Here is a 14,835-nt window from a genome sequence, read left to right as displayed (position 1 = left end):
CAGTGGGGGACAGTGAGACCCATAGAGACACATAGGGACCCCGCTGAGACCCATAAGAGACACCATAGAGTCAAATAGGGACCGCATTGAAGCACATAGATACCCTTAGGAAGACATTTGTGCCCAGAGATACCCATAAGAGACCCCATAGAGACCCCATAGACGCACATAGGTACCCACAGAGGGGACATTGGGACACATAGGGACACAAAGTGACCTATAGGGATACTCTGGGACCCATAGGGGAACAATGCGACACATAGGGAACCGATGGATTACAGTGGTGGACAGTGAGACCCATAGAGACAAATAGGGAACCTGCTGAGACCCATAAGAGACCCCATTGAGGCACAAAGGGTCCACATTGAAACCCATAGATACCCATAGAAAGACGTTTGATCCCATTGATACCCAAAAGAGACGCCATAGAAACCGCTTAAATGCACATAGCAACCCGTAGGGGGGACATTGGGACACATAGGGACACATAGTGACCCATAGGGAGACACTGGGACCCATAGGGTGACATTGGGACACACAGGGACAACATGGATTACAGTGGGGGACAGTGATACCCGTAGAGACACATAGGGACCTCGCTGAGACCCATAAGAGACCCCATAGAGGCACATAGGGACTGCATGGAAACCCATAGATACCCATAGGAAGACATTTGGGCCCAGAGATATCCATGAGACCCTATAGAGACCCCATAGATACCCCATAGTGGCACATAGCAACCCATAGGGGGGACATTGCGACACATAGGGACACATAGTGACCCATAGGGAGACATTGGGACACATAGGGATCCCATGGATTATAGTGGGGAAAGTGAGACCCATAGAGACACATAGGGACACTGCTGAGACCCATAAGAGACCCCATAGAGGCACATAGGGACCACATTGAAACCCATAGGTACCCATAGGAATACATTTGGGTCCAGAGATACCCATAAGAGACCCCACAGAGGCACATAGCAACCCATAGGGGAGACGTTGGGACACATAGTGACTCATTAGTGACCCATAGGGATACACTGGGACCCATATGAGGACATTGGGACACATAGGGACCCCATGGATTACAGTGGGGGACAGTGAGACCCATAGAGACACATAGGGACTTCGTTGAGACCCATAAGAGACCTCATCGAGGCACATAGGGACCACATTGAAACCCATAGATACCCATAGGAAGACGTTTGGGCCCAGAGATACCCATAGGAGACCCCATAGAGACCCAATAGAGGCACATAGCAAATCATAGGAGGGACATTGGGACACTTAGGGACAGATAGGGAGACACTGGGACCCATAGGGGGACACTGGGACACATAGGGACCCCATGGATTACAGTGGTGGACATTGAGACCCATAGAGACACATAGGGACCCCGCTGGGACCCATAAGAGACCCCATAGAGGCACATAGAAACCACATTGAAACACACTGATACCCATACTAAGACATTTGGGCCCAGAGATACCCTTAAGAGACCCCCTTGAGACTCTATAGAGGCACATAGCAGCCCATAGGGGGGACATTGGGGCATATAGGGACACATAGTGACCCATAGGGAGACACTGGGACCCCTACGGGGACAATGGGACACATAGGGACCACATGGTTCACAGTCGGGGACAGTGAGACCCATTAGAGGCACATAGGGACCCCGTTGAGACCCATAAGAGACCCCTTAGAGGCACATAGGGACCACATTGAAACCCATAGATACCCATAGGAAGACACTTGGGCCCAGAGATTCCCATAAGAGACACCGTAGAGATTCCATAGAGGCACATAGGGAGACACTGGGACCCACAGGGGGACATAGAGATCCATAGGGGGACAGTGGGACACATTGGGACCCCATGGAGAGTCATAGAGACACATAGGGTCCATTTGGGAGGCATAATAACCCCATAGAGACCTATAGGGACAGCTAGAGACCCATAGGGAAACATTGGGACCCATAGGGGCTGTATGGGAGATTGGTAATCACAGCCTGAACCTCTGATTAATCAGCTGAGGCAAGTGTGGGGTCAGCTGCGGGAGCACAGGTGAGAGTAATGGAGCTGTGCTCCCGGGAGGGCTGGAGCTCGACTCCACCTCCTCTGAGACCTCATTTAAGGGCTGACCCTCACTCGAGCCGCTTTCCATTATCTTTCCGAGCTCCCTGTTACCGGGTGAGGTCCCAGAAGACTGGAGGCTTGCCAACGTGACTCCCATTTCCAAGCAAGGTTGTCAGGAGGATCCGGGCAACTCCAGGCCTGTTAGCCTGACCTCGGTGCCAGGGAAGGGAATGGAACGAATTGTCTTGAGGGAGATGACAGATGCGGCAGGTGTGGGATGAGCAGGAGATCAGACCTAGCCAGCATGGGTTCGTGAAGGGCAGCTCCTGCTTGACCAATCTGATCTCCTTCTACGATCCTGTGACCCATCTGATGGATGAAGGAAAGAAAGGCTGTTGATGTGCTCTACTTGGACTTCAGCAAAGCCTTCACAACTGTCTCCCATGCTATTCTCCTACAAAAGCTGGCAGCCCTTTTCCAACCTTGAGAATTCTGTGATTCTGTGAGGCAGCATCTCTTGGACATCGCTCTGCAGTGAAGACCGCCCCAGCTTCCTCAGCGAAGGCATCACCACTGGTGAGTTTCTCTCTCGCTTAGAACCTCTGTACATTTGTTACCATCTTTGTTACCATCTGTATAGTTACCACCTAGACAGGGGGACATAGAGAGACACTGGGACCCATAGGGACACATAGAGAGACACTGGGACCCATAGGGACACATAGAGACCCGTAGACAGTCATTGGGAGCCATAAGGATAAACTGATACCCATAGAGACCCCACTGAGACCCATAGTGCCTCAAAGAAACCCATAGCGACCCCATAGTCACCCATAGCGCCCCATAGGAACACAAAGATACCCCATAGAGCCCCATAGACATCCCATAGTGACCCATAGGGGCCCAAAGAGATCCCATAGCACCCCATAGTGCCCCATAGCAGCCCATGGAGCCTCATAGACACTCCATTGTGCCCCACAGCACCCCATTGCACCCCATAGGGACCCATAGACACAGCATACTGCTCCATAGAGCCCCATAGACACCCCATAGTTCCCCGCAGCACCCCATAGCAGCCCACAGTGCCCCATAGACACCACATAAGGCCCTACAGCCACACCATAGAGCCCAATTGATCCTCATAGACACCCCATATCGCCCCATAGTGCCTGTAGTCATCCCATAGTACCCCATAGAGACACACTGAACCCCATACAGACCCCATGCAGACCCCATAGAGCCCCACAGACAACCCATAGATCCCCATAGACACCCCATAGTGTTCCATAGAGCCCCATAGGGAACCCATAGTGCTCCATAGACACCCCATAGATCCCCATAGAGAACCCATAGCCACCCACTGAACACTATAGAGCCCAATAGCACCACATAGCACACAATAGACACCCCATAGAGACCCCATTCTTCCGCATAGAGCCCCATAGCACCCCATGGTCACCCATAGCGCCGCATAGGAACCCAAGGATACCTCAAAGCACCGCATAGCCACCCTACAGCACTCCATAGCCACCCCATTGAGCCCCATAGACACCACATAGTGACCCATAGCTCCCCATAGGGGCACAAAGAGACCCCAAATCATCCCATAGCTACTCCACAGTGCCCCATAGCAGCCCATGGAGCCTCATAGACACTTCCTTGTGCCCCACAGCGCCCCATTGCACCCCATAGGGACCCATAGACACCCTGTACTGCTCCATAGAGACCCATAGCACCCAATAGTGCCTCAGAGCACTTGATAGCACAACATAGTGCCACATAGACACCACATGAGGACCTATAGCCGCCCCATAGAGACCCCATAGAACGCCATAGAGCCCCATCGACACCCCATAGAGCCCCATAGGCATCCCATAGAACCCCAGAGGCAACCCATTTTGCCCCATAGAGATCCCATAGCCACCCATAGAAACTCATTTTGCCTCATAGACACACCATAGCCATGCATAGTGCCCCTTAGATCCCCATAGACACATCATAGCGCCCCATAGAAACCCCATAGAAACCTCAGAACACCCGATAGAACCCCATAGAGCCCCATAGAAAACCCATAGCCACACACAGAACACCATAGAGCCCAATAGGCACCCAATAGCCACCCCATAGTGCTCCACACACATCACATAGAGCCCCATAGTGTCCCACATCGACACACAGTGCCCCATTGATCCCCATACAGACCTCATAGAGCCCCATAGACACCCCATAGTGCTCCATAGAGACCCATAGGCACCATACAGTGCCCCATAGCCAGTCCACAGCACCCCATACTACCCCATAGAGCACCATAGACACCCTTAGCACCCCATAGAAACCCATAGGGACCCATAAAGACCCATAGCACCCCATAGACACAACATAGAGACCCCATAGACGCCCCATAGACACCCATAGGGAGACATTGGGACACATAGGGGGACACTGGGACCCGTAGAGACCCATAGACAGACATATGGACGCCATAGGGACCCCATAGGGGAACACTGGGACCCATAGAAATTCCATAGATACCCATTGAAACATCATAGGGACACAGTGAGTACCATAGAGACCCATAGAAAGACACTGGGACCCATATGGGGACAAAGGGAGACATCATAGAGACTCATAGGGACCCATTGGGACCAATAGGAACCCATAGAGAGACATAGAGACCTCATAGAAACCCATGGAGACCCCATAGAGGAACATAGTGAAACACAGAGAGAATATTGGACCCATAGAAACCACATAGAGACTCCATATATACACAAAGGAACACATAGAGACCCATTAGGACCTACAGAGACCTCATACAGACTCATAGGGACACATTAGGAGCCATTAAGACCTATAGGGACACATAGGACGACTTTGAAACACATAGAGACCAATAGGAAGACATTCGGGCCCAGAGATACCCATAAGAGACGCCATAGAGAACCCATAGAGGCACATAGCAACCCATAGTGGGGACATTGGGATATATAGAGACACTTATTTACCCATAGGGAGACACTGGGACGCAAAGGAGGACATTAGGACACATAGGGACCCCATGGATTACAGTGCGGGACAGTGAGACCCATAGAGACAGATAGGGACCCCGCTGAGACCCATAAGAGACCCCATAGAGGCACACAGGGACCACTCTGAAACCCATAGATACCCATAGGAAGACATTTGTGCCCAGAGATACACATAAGAGTCCCCATAGAGTCCCCATAGAGGCACATAGCAACCCATAGGGGGGACATTGGGACACATAGGGACACATAGTGACCCATATGGAGACACTGGGACCAATAGGGGGTCATTGGGACACATAGGGACCCCATGGATGACAGTGGGGTACAGTGAGTCCCATAGAGACACATAGGGACCCTGGAGAGACCCATAAGAGACCCCATACAGTCACATAGGGACCACATTGAAACCCATAGATACCCATAGGAATACATTTGGGCCCAGAGATATCCATAAGAGAACCCATAGAGACCCCATAGAGGCACATAGCTACCCATAGGGGGGACATTGGGACACATAGGGACACATAGTGACCCATAGGTAGACACTGGGACCCCTAGGGTGACATTGGGACACATAGGGACCGCATGGATTACAGTAGGGGACAGTGAGGCCCACAGAGACATATCGGGACCCCGCTGATAGCCATAGGAGACACCGGAGAGGCACATAGGGAGCACATTGAAACTCTTAGATACCCATAGGAAGACATTTGGTCCCAGAGATATCCATACGAGAACCCATAGAGGCACATAGCAACCCATAGGAGGGACATTGGGACACATAGTGACCCATAGGGAGACACTGGGACCCATAGGGGGATATTGGGACACATAGGGACACCATGGATTACAGTGGGGGACAGTGAGACCCGTAGAGACACATAGAGACTCTGCTGAGACCCATAAGAGACCCCATAGAGGCACATAGGGACCACATTGAAACCCATAGATACCCATAGGAGTACATTTAAGCCCATAGATACAAATAAGAGACCCCATAGAGGCACATAGCTATCCATAGGGGGGATATTGGGACACATAGGTACACATAGTGACCCATAGGGAGACACTGGGACCCATAGGGGGACATTGGGACACATAGAGACCCCATGGATTAAGGTGGGGGACAGTGAGACCCATAGAGGCACATAGGGACCACATTGAAACCCATAGATACCCATAGGAAGACATTTGGGCCCAGAGATACCCATAAGATACCACATAGAGACCCCATAGAGGTACATAGCAACCCATAGTGTGGACATTGGGACACAGAGGGACCCCATGGATTACAGTGGGGAACAGTGAGACCCGTAGAGACACATAGGGGCTCCACTGATACCCATAAGAGACCCCATAGAGGCACATAGGGACCTCATTGAAACCCATAGATACCCATAGGAAGACATTTGGGCCCAGAGATAACCATTAGAGACCCCATAGAAGCACATAGCAACCCATAGGGGGAACTTTGGGACACATAGGGACCCATAGGGAGACACTGGGATCTACAGTGGGACACTGGGACACAGAGGGACCCCATGGATTACAGTGGGGGACAGTGAGATCCATAGAGACACATTGGGACCCTGCTTAGACCCATAAGAGACCCCATAGAGGCACATAGGGACCACATTGAAACCCATAGATACCCATAGGAAGACATTTGGGCCCAGGGATACCCATAAGAGACACCATAGAGACCCCATAGAGGCACATAGCAACCCATAGAGGGGACATTGGGACACATAGGCACACATAGTGACCCATAGGAATACACTGGGACCCATAGGGGGATATTAGGACACATAGGGACCATATGGATTACAGTGGGGGACAGTGAGACCCATAGAGATACAGAGGGACCCCGTTGAGACCCCATAGAGGCACATAGGGACCACATTGAAACCCATAGATAACCATAGGAAGACATTTGGGCCCAGAGATACACATAAGAGACCCTATAGAGACCCCATAGAGGCACATAGCAACCCATAGGGGGGACATTGGGACACATAGTTACCTATAGGGAGACACTGGGATCCATAGGGGGACATTGGGACACATAGGGACCCCATGGATTACAGTGGGGGACAGTGAGACCCATAGAGACACATAGGGACCCCGCTGAGACCCATAAGAGACCCCATAGAGGCACATAGGGACCACCCTGAAACTCATAGATATGCATAGGGAGACTTTTGTGCCCAGAGATACCCATAAGAGACCGGATAGAAGCACATAGCAACTCATAGGGGTGACACTGGGACACATAGGGACCACATGGATTACAGTGGGGGACAGTGAGGCCTGTTATTGGAATCCCTCTTTCCCTCTTCAACATAAGGACATTTCCAACAGAAATAGCGATTTCTGACAAATTTTAGAAGAATGTCACACAAATATCAGTACCTATCCCAGAAATAAAAAGTTCTCTCCTAAGAATCATTCTTTATCCTTGCAAAAAAAGGGATTTCTCACCAAAATAATGCATTTTATCCCTTTAAAATAGCGTTGTTTCCCAGAAATACTGGTTTTCATCACCAAAAGAAATGGATTTCTCTACAAAATTATCGTTTGTAGCCAAATATGACACATTGTTTCCAGATAAACTCTTTTCATCTAAAAAAGAATGACATTTCCAACAGAAATATCCATTTCTGACAAATTTTAGAAGTAGGTCACGTGAATATCAATACTTATCCCAGAAATGAAAAGTACACTCTTAGGTATCACTCTTCATCCTTGCAAAACTATGGTTTTCTTCCCAAACTAATGCTTTTCATCCCTACAAATAGCACTTTCTCCCTAAATTACTGGTTTTCATCCCCAAAAGAAGACACATTCTCTTTAAAATGATGCTTTGTAACAAATTATGACTCACTGATTCCAGAATATCAGTCTTCCCCTACAAAATAATGACATTAACATAAGAATTATCCATTTCAGACAAATTTCCGATGTATTTCACACTAATATCAAGACTTACACCAGAAAAAAATGTCTTCTCTCTTAGGTATCACTCTTGAATCTTGCAAAAAATTCATTTTCTTCCCAATACAAAGCTTTTCATCATTACAAGTAGCATTTTCTACCCAAAAAAGTGGTTTTCATTCCCAATAGAAATCCTTTTCTCTACAAATGGTCCCTTGTAGCAACATATGAAACACTGTTATTGGAATACCTCTTTCCCTCTTCAACATAAGGACATTTCCAACAGAAATAGCGATTTCTGACAAATTTTAGAAGAATGTCACACAAATATCAGTACCTATCCCAGAAATAAAAGGTTCTCTCCTAAGAATCATTCTTTATCCTTGCAAAAAAAGGGATTTCTCACCAAAATAATGCATTTTATCCCTTTAAAATAGCGTTGTTTCCCAGAAATACTGGGAAATACTGTAGAAGCAAAGTAGTAGGTTGTAGTTTCAATGATTCCATGTGGGTGCCCAGCCCAAAGTGGGGATTCCCTTATGAAAGGAGGGGGAGGGTGAAGGAGGCCGAGGGCCCTTTTCTCGGGGCCAGCTCTCTGTGCCCTCTTGCTGGCCGGAGAGAAGGGCTGCCCGCTGGACACAGGGAGTGCCTTGTAGCTCCCGTGCCGTGCCCTGCCCTCCAGCCCCCTCCTCATCCTATGCGGAACACCACTCCCAGCAGCACAGGTGCCATTTTGGAATCTTCCCCATGTCACAGCTGTCACCTTGGTTGCTGCGGCTCCACCCGACTCACTCACCTTTGAGAGTGCTGGGCAGGTAGCAGCCATGTCCAGCACGAAGCGAGGGCGAGAGGAATGTAGTGAGGATTTAAGTGGGGAGAAGGAGCTGGGGGCCCCAGAACCGAAGAGGAGGAGGGTGCCCGCCATAACCATCAAATGGAGGAGGGGGAAAGGAGCCCGTTTCCATCATGCCTGGACCAGCCCTGTGACCACCACCCATGTGGAGCCGATGGAGGTGGATCCCCCTCCGGAGGAACCGATGGAGGTGGATCCCCCTCCGGAGGAACCGATGGAGGTGGATCCCCCTCCAGAGGAGCCCATGGATGTGGATCCGCCCGCAGCATAGCTGGCCTGGCACCACACCACCGTGCCAGGCCCCGCGTTGGCATGGTCACAGCTTCACCATCGCTGGTCCAGGCACTCGGCTCCTTTCCTGCTGCGCGGCCCCTGCCCCCAGCATGAGCTGGGTGGCATTATTTAACATCTTCTTCTCCTCCACCTCGTTGCTCCTCCGGTTCTGTGGGCCCCCAGTTCCTTCTTCCCCCTGTTGTAGTTAGGTGTTTTCTCTGTTCTTTGTTTTGATGGTTGTGTTAGGTTAGTGTTAGTGTTCAGTTTAGTTTTAGCGTTAGGGATAGGTTCCTGTTTGTTCTTTAGAGTTAGGCATAGGTTCCTGTTTGTTCTTTAGGGTTAGGTATAGGTTTCTGTTGTTATTTTAGAGTTAGGCGTAGGTTAGTGTTCGTACTTACAGTCAGGCATTGGCTGCTACACTCAAGTAAAAGTAACCGCTGCTCCTGGGTAAGCACACAGTGTTGCCATCAGGGCTCAAGCTCAGGCAGCCAGCTGACCGGGGCAGAATTTGTGTTAGATGCTGCTCAGTGACAACACCCAGAACAAAGTAGCAAGGATGTGAAGTGCAGGAGACTACTTGCGCTTATCACATTCTGTCTGCTGTAACAGCATTACTCAAAGATTTCTAATCAGGCCAAGATCTTTGTGATGCAGCAGTTTGTTCATTACTGCCATCATGGGCGCACAACCCTACTGGCGAGGAATGGAAGGCCCTATATGCTGGCCCGACCCTACCCGCAGGGAGGTGTGCTCCCTCCCCTGGGCACGGGTCAGGGACATTGCTGGGAGACTTCCCAGTCTGATCTGCCCTTCTGTCTACTATCCCCTGCTGCTAGTTCAGGCTGGCAGTGAAGAAGTTAGTAAAAAAAGCCTGAAGGCTATCAAAGATGATTTCAGGGGACTGGGGCGGGTAATCGAAGGAACAGGTGTGCAGGTGGTTATTGCATCTGTACCTTCAGTGGCAGGGAGGGATACTGAGTTGGACCTAAAAACCCACCTCTTAAACAAATGGTTAAAGAGTCGGTGCAGACATAGGAGTCTTGGTGTTTTTCACCATGGGGCAATTTATTTGGCTCCTGGCATGACAGCTACAGACGGAAGCGGCCTGTCTCAAAGGGGTAAGAGGGTTCTAGCTGAGGAACTGTCAGGACCCCACCAAAAACCTGCACCCTGACTTGTAAAATGGTTACACAGATATAGGTACACCTCATACATAGTCAATGATGTAAGGAAGGACACTGGACACACCTTCGTTGGCTCCACAGCCGCAGTCCAACACGGCGCCCAGGCCCGTCGATCCATTCCTTTGCCTGCTGCCAGTTCCCACAGGGAGTCCTCATTCAGACACCTGAAACAACAACGCACACAAACACATCAGGCAAACAACAGACACGCACACAAACACAAAACGCCCTCCTCGGATCCCGCCACTCACCCTTCCTTTGCCAACTTCTCTCGCTCACCTTCAGGGCAGTGCCAGCCCCTTCAACCCGATCACAGAATCACAGAATGACCCGGGTTGGAAGGGACCTCAAGGATCATGAAGCACCAACCCCCGCCTGGCTGCGGGGCTGTGGCAGCCGGTGTGGCTGGGTGCAGCACGTGGGCATGTGGGAGGGCCTGCAGCAGGGATGTGGGGTGTAATCAGAGTGACTGGAATTCCAATTCAGTCAGAGGTCTTAATTGTAGGTAAGGGTTGAATCCGCCAAGGTGCCGCACAAGGAGAGGCGCTGGGTGCGACTATGGAAAGCAGAGCTTGTGTGTCCCAGGAGGCAGGTGTAGTCAGGTCCCCTTTGGAGCCTGCCGTTGTTGGTGCTCAGCTCAGGAGCCCCATCAGGAGCTGCTGCGTGCTGCGTCTGTGTCACGGACTTATCTAGATCAATATGATTGACTGATCAATCTATGATCTCCAGATGATGTTATGATGTGAAATACCAATAGAAAAAAATACAAAACCACAACAGTATGGCAGCCCAAAAAGATTCCCTTGTGGAAGAAGGGGGAGGGTGAAGGAAGGTGAAGGAGGGTGAAGGAGGGTGAAGGAGGCCGAGGGCCCTTTACTTGGGGCCGGCTCGTCTGTGCCCTCTTGCTGGCCAGAGAGAAGGGCTGCCCGCTGGGCACAGGGAGCACCTTGTAGCTCCCGTACCATGCCCTGCCCTCCAGCCCCCTCCTCATCCTATGTGGAACTCCAGTGCCAGCAGTGCGGCCGCCATTTTAGAACCCTCTCCATGTCACCATGGTCACCGTTGCCGCATGCCTCTGACAGTTGTGGCAGTTAACAGCCATGCCAGCTGCGAAGAGGGCCAGGGTAGAAGTTTCTGGTGGGAGGATGGAGCTGGGGGCCCTAGGAGTCAGAAGGAGGAGGGGGCCCGCCATGACCATCAGGCAGAGGAGGGGTAAGAGAGCCATTTTCCATCATGCCTGGACCAGCCCTGTGACCACCACCCATGTGGAGCCGATGGAGGTGGATCCCCCTCCGGAGGAACCGATGGAGGTGGATCCCCCTCCGGAGGAACCGATGGAGGTGGATCCCCCTCCGGAGGAACCGATGGAGGTGGATCCCCCTCCGGAGGAACCGATGGAGGTGGATCCCCCTCCGGAGGAACCGATGGAGGTGGATCCCCCTCCAGAGGAGCCCATGGACGTGGATCCGCCCGCGGCATAGCTGGCCTGGCACCACACCACCGTGCCAGGCCCCACGTTGGCATGGTCACAGCTTCACCATCACTGGTCCAGGCACTCGGCTCCTTTCCTGCTGCGCGGCCCCTGCCCCCAGCATTAGCTGGGTGGCATTATTTAACATCTTCTACTCCTCCACCTTGTTGCTCCTCTGGTTCTGTGGGCCCCCAGTTCCATCTTCCCCCTGTTAGGTTAGGTGTTTGTTCTTTGTTTTGATGGTAGTGTTAGGTTAGTGTTAGTGTTCAGTTTAGTTTTAGTGTTAGGTATAGGTTCCTGTTCGTTCTTTAGAGTTAGGTATAGGTTCCTGTTTGTTGTTTAGGGTTAGGTATAGGTTTTTGTTGTTATTTTAGAGTTAGGTATAGGTTTCTGTTGTTATTTTAGAGTTAGGCATAGGTTAGTGTTCGTACTTACAGTCAGGCATTGGCTGTTACACTCAAGTAAAAGTAACCGCTGCTCCTTGGGTAAGCATGCAGCTTGTTGCTCACCCCGAGCAACGAGTGCGACTGCCCTGACAGTTTGATGACATCTGCGATGAACTGAATTTCCCTCTTGGGACTTTTCCTTTGCAGAACATGGAGGAGTAGAGCATGAGTGGCTGAGAAATGGAGCTGGGACTCAGGAGAGCAACACGTGTCTGTGTCCTAGAGCTCCCAAAGTGTGGCCATTGCAAGGTAGGCGTGCCTTACCGTAAGCGTTGTTCAAGCACAGCTCCTGGCACTGTCTGCAACAGATCCGCTCTCTGCGTGCTTTCTTTCAGACGCTGGTGTTGTGCAGCACAGCCACGGCACGGCCCTCAGTGCGTACGCAAGGAGCGTGAAAAGGTAGGTGGTGAATTTTCATCTTGCTAACGCTAGGATTAGGAATGGTGAGCATTCCTAAAAGAGTGGCCACAAAGGTGTGATCTGCCTCGGGGAGAAGTTGATTCTCGCCTCTTCAGCTTTTCCCTTCTTTTCTGTCCACCTGTCCTTTCCAGCTCCTCCTCCCCTCAGCTGCAAGTGGGGCAGTGCTCGAGTGTGAGGACTCTTCCTTGGCATGCGGTAACAGACAATGCAGATGTGACTTTTGTGTCCTTCCTTGTTCTTGGGTCCGTAGCCCAGGGATATCTTGCGAGCAGCTCTCTAAGTCAGACTGTGCTGGCAGCGTGCGTGAGTGAAATAGTGCCTCTTTTTTCCCTCTTGCAGCAAGCTTGCCGAGGCAAGGCAAGCGCTACTCAGCTGAGGAAGAAAGCCGAGAAGGAAAGCAGAAAGCAACGATGAGGGCTTGAGCAAGAAGCTACAAAGGACAGCAGAACCACCTGCAACGCTTCCTCGGAGGTGGCACCAAGAGCTGCTGACTCAACAGTCCAGTTTACTGGCACAGCCGTGCTTTCCCTGTCATGGACGGTGGAGATGATGGAAGTGAACTGGACAGGAAGGACTTGTGCTGCGTTAGAAGCAATGAGGGCTTCACATAGGCAGGACTTGGTGTATGGCAAGAGCTGGAGACGCTGCGTTCCTTCAGGGTGTGTCTCTTGAGGTCCAGGCCTGGTGTAGGGTTAGGTTGAAATAGGGCTGGCTGGGACTGGAGAGGGAGGAGGTGACGTAGCCCCGGGGTTTGGCTTCTCCTTGGGTCTGACTGGAGGCTGAGTGACTGATTGCTAAGCGGCAATCCTGGGCACTGGGGTTTCATTTTGGGGTGTGGGCGGGGCAATAAATAGAAGCCAAATCTTCTTGTACGCAATAAAATTGAAGCGAACTTTCTAAACCTGGTGCTGCCTCTTTCAGTAGCTGGTCAGAACGTCCCTCGCTCGGGCTGGCAATCGCAGGGCGATGAAGCGGTCGGCTTCACGTCTCTCCCTTGACATGGTGCAGTGCAGGTTTTCCCCCGTTTCCTTGTTGGTCTTCCCAACCTGTGGCCTTTCAGCCAACCCGTAAGTGCTGGTGACAGGCTGTGAGCATCTCCTTGCTCTCTGAGGACTGACAGAAAGAAACCAGAGGAGGGGAAGCAGCCCGGCAGGAAGAAGGGTGTCCCGTGCTCAGCCCCTTGAGTTGGCCTCTCTTCCCTGAGGGCTCTTTCAGCTTCTGATGGATGCACCGTGTGTTGCTGTTTGCCCTGGGAAGCCCAGCTGCACGCTGGCAGCCGTGGCCTGTGCATCAGCCTCCCCTTGAGGCCCAAGGAGTTGTTTGTTTTTATGTATTCACTATTGGTGTGGCATTTTGTTGTTTTGTTCTGCTTTGAGATCAAGGGGTAATTTAACACCGTTGGAAGTCATTGGGGTTCAGGAGTAGCACATGTAGAATTTTGATCATGCAGCAAGTTGTGATTTCTACTGTGTTAAAGAACTGGCACACACATATACGCCTGCAGCCGGAGCTTGATTGACTCTCGTCAATACGGCCTTCCAAAGCCCGGCCCTGGGGAGTTGTCCAAAAATTTTCCAACCTTTTGTATTACCTAAGTTTATTTTAAACAGACAAGGAGGAGTAATCTCTTAAAGGCTTTTTTAAAGGCATTGGACTAGGTTTTGATTATCACGTCTCAGGAAGCTTCTGCATTCCACCTAGTGCTAATGTGATACATCAAGAGCAGATGACACAAGAGATTCAGGCCTTGCTGCCAGTCTTTTACGAATCAGAACTTTGTTTCATGTTGCCAGATATTGTGGTTTCCTTTTCAGGGGATTCCTTTGCTGTATAATAAGAAGGCCGAGGGCATCCTGGCCTGCATGGGAAACAGTGTTGCCAGCAGGAGCAGAGAGGTGATTGTCCCCCTGTTCTCAGCACTGATGAGGCCGCAGCTCGAGTGCTGTGTTCAGTTTTGGGCCCCTCAGTGCAAGAAAGACATCGAGGCCCTGGAACGCGTTCAGAGGAGGGCAACAAAGCTGGTGAGGGGTCTGGAGCACAGGCCGTATGAGGAGCGGCTGAGGGAGCTGGGATTGTTCAGCCTGGAGAAGAGGAGGCTCAGGGGAGACCTCATTGCTCTCTCTAACTTCCTGAAGGGAGGCTGTAGTG

The 14,835-nt window shown here is 51.1% G+C and overlaps 1 long non-coding RNA gene across 3 annotated transcripts; it reads left to right on the top strand.

Moving 5' to 3' along the window:
* The first annotated feature begins 2,431 nt into the window (after positions 1 to 2,431).
* LOC146760511 (uncharacterized) lies at positions 2,432 to 13,588 on the top strand. 3 transcript variants are annotated; one of them, XR_014947431.1, is made up of 4 exons: positions 2,432 to 2,653; positions 12,415 to 12,516; positions 12,603 to 12,666; positions 13,027 to 13,588. It is a non-coding gene; the product is annotated as an uncharacterized LOC146760511 (long non-coding RNA). The 3 variants fall into 3 exon arrangements; XR_014947430.1 differs by lacking the exon at positions 2,432 to 2,653 and having other exon boundaries at positions 12,382 to 12,516; XR_014947432.1 differs by lacking the exons at positions 2,432 to 2,653; positions 13,027 to 13,588 and adding an exon at positions 12,819 to 12,942 and having other exon boundaries at positions 12,382 to 12,516.
* The last annotated feature ends 1,247 nt before the right edge of the window (positions 13,589 to 14,835 follow it).

This window comes from Coturnix japonica, chromosome 6, assembly GCF_054131305.1.
Source record: "Coturnix japonica strain WE chromosome 6, WE-NBRP24, whole genome shotgun sequence".
Lineage (NCBI taxonomy): Eukaryota > Metazoa > Chordata > Aves > Galliformes > Phasianidae > Coturnix > Coturnix japonica.
This window is presented reverse-complemented; position numbering and strand designations above follow the sequence as displayed.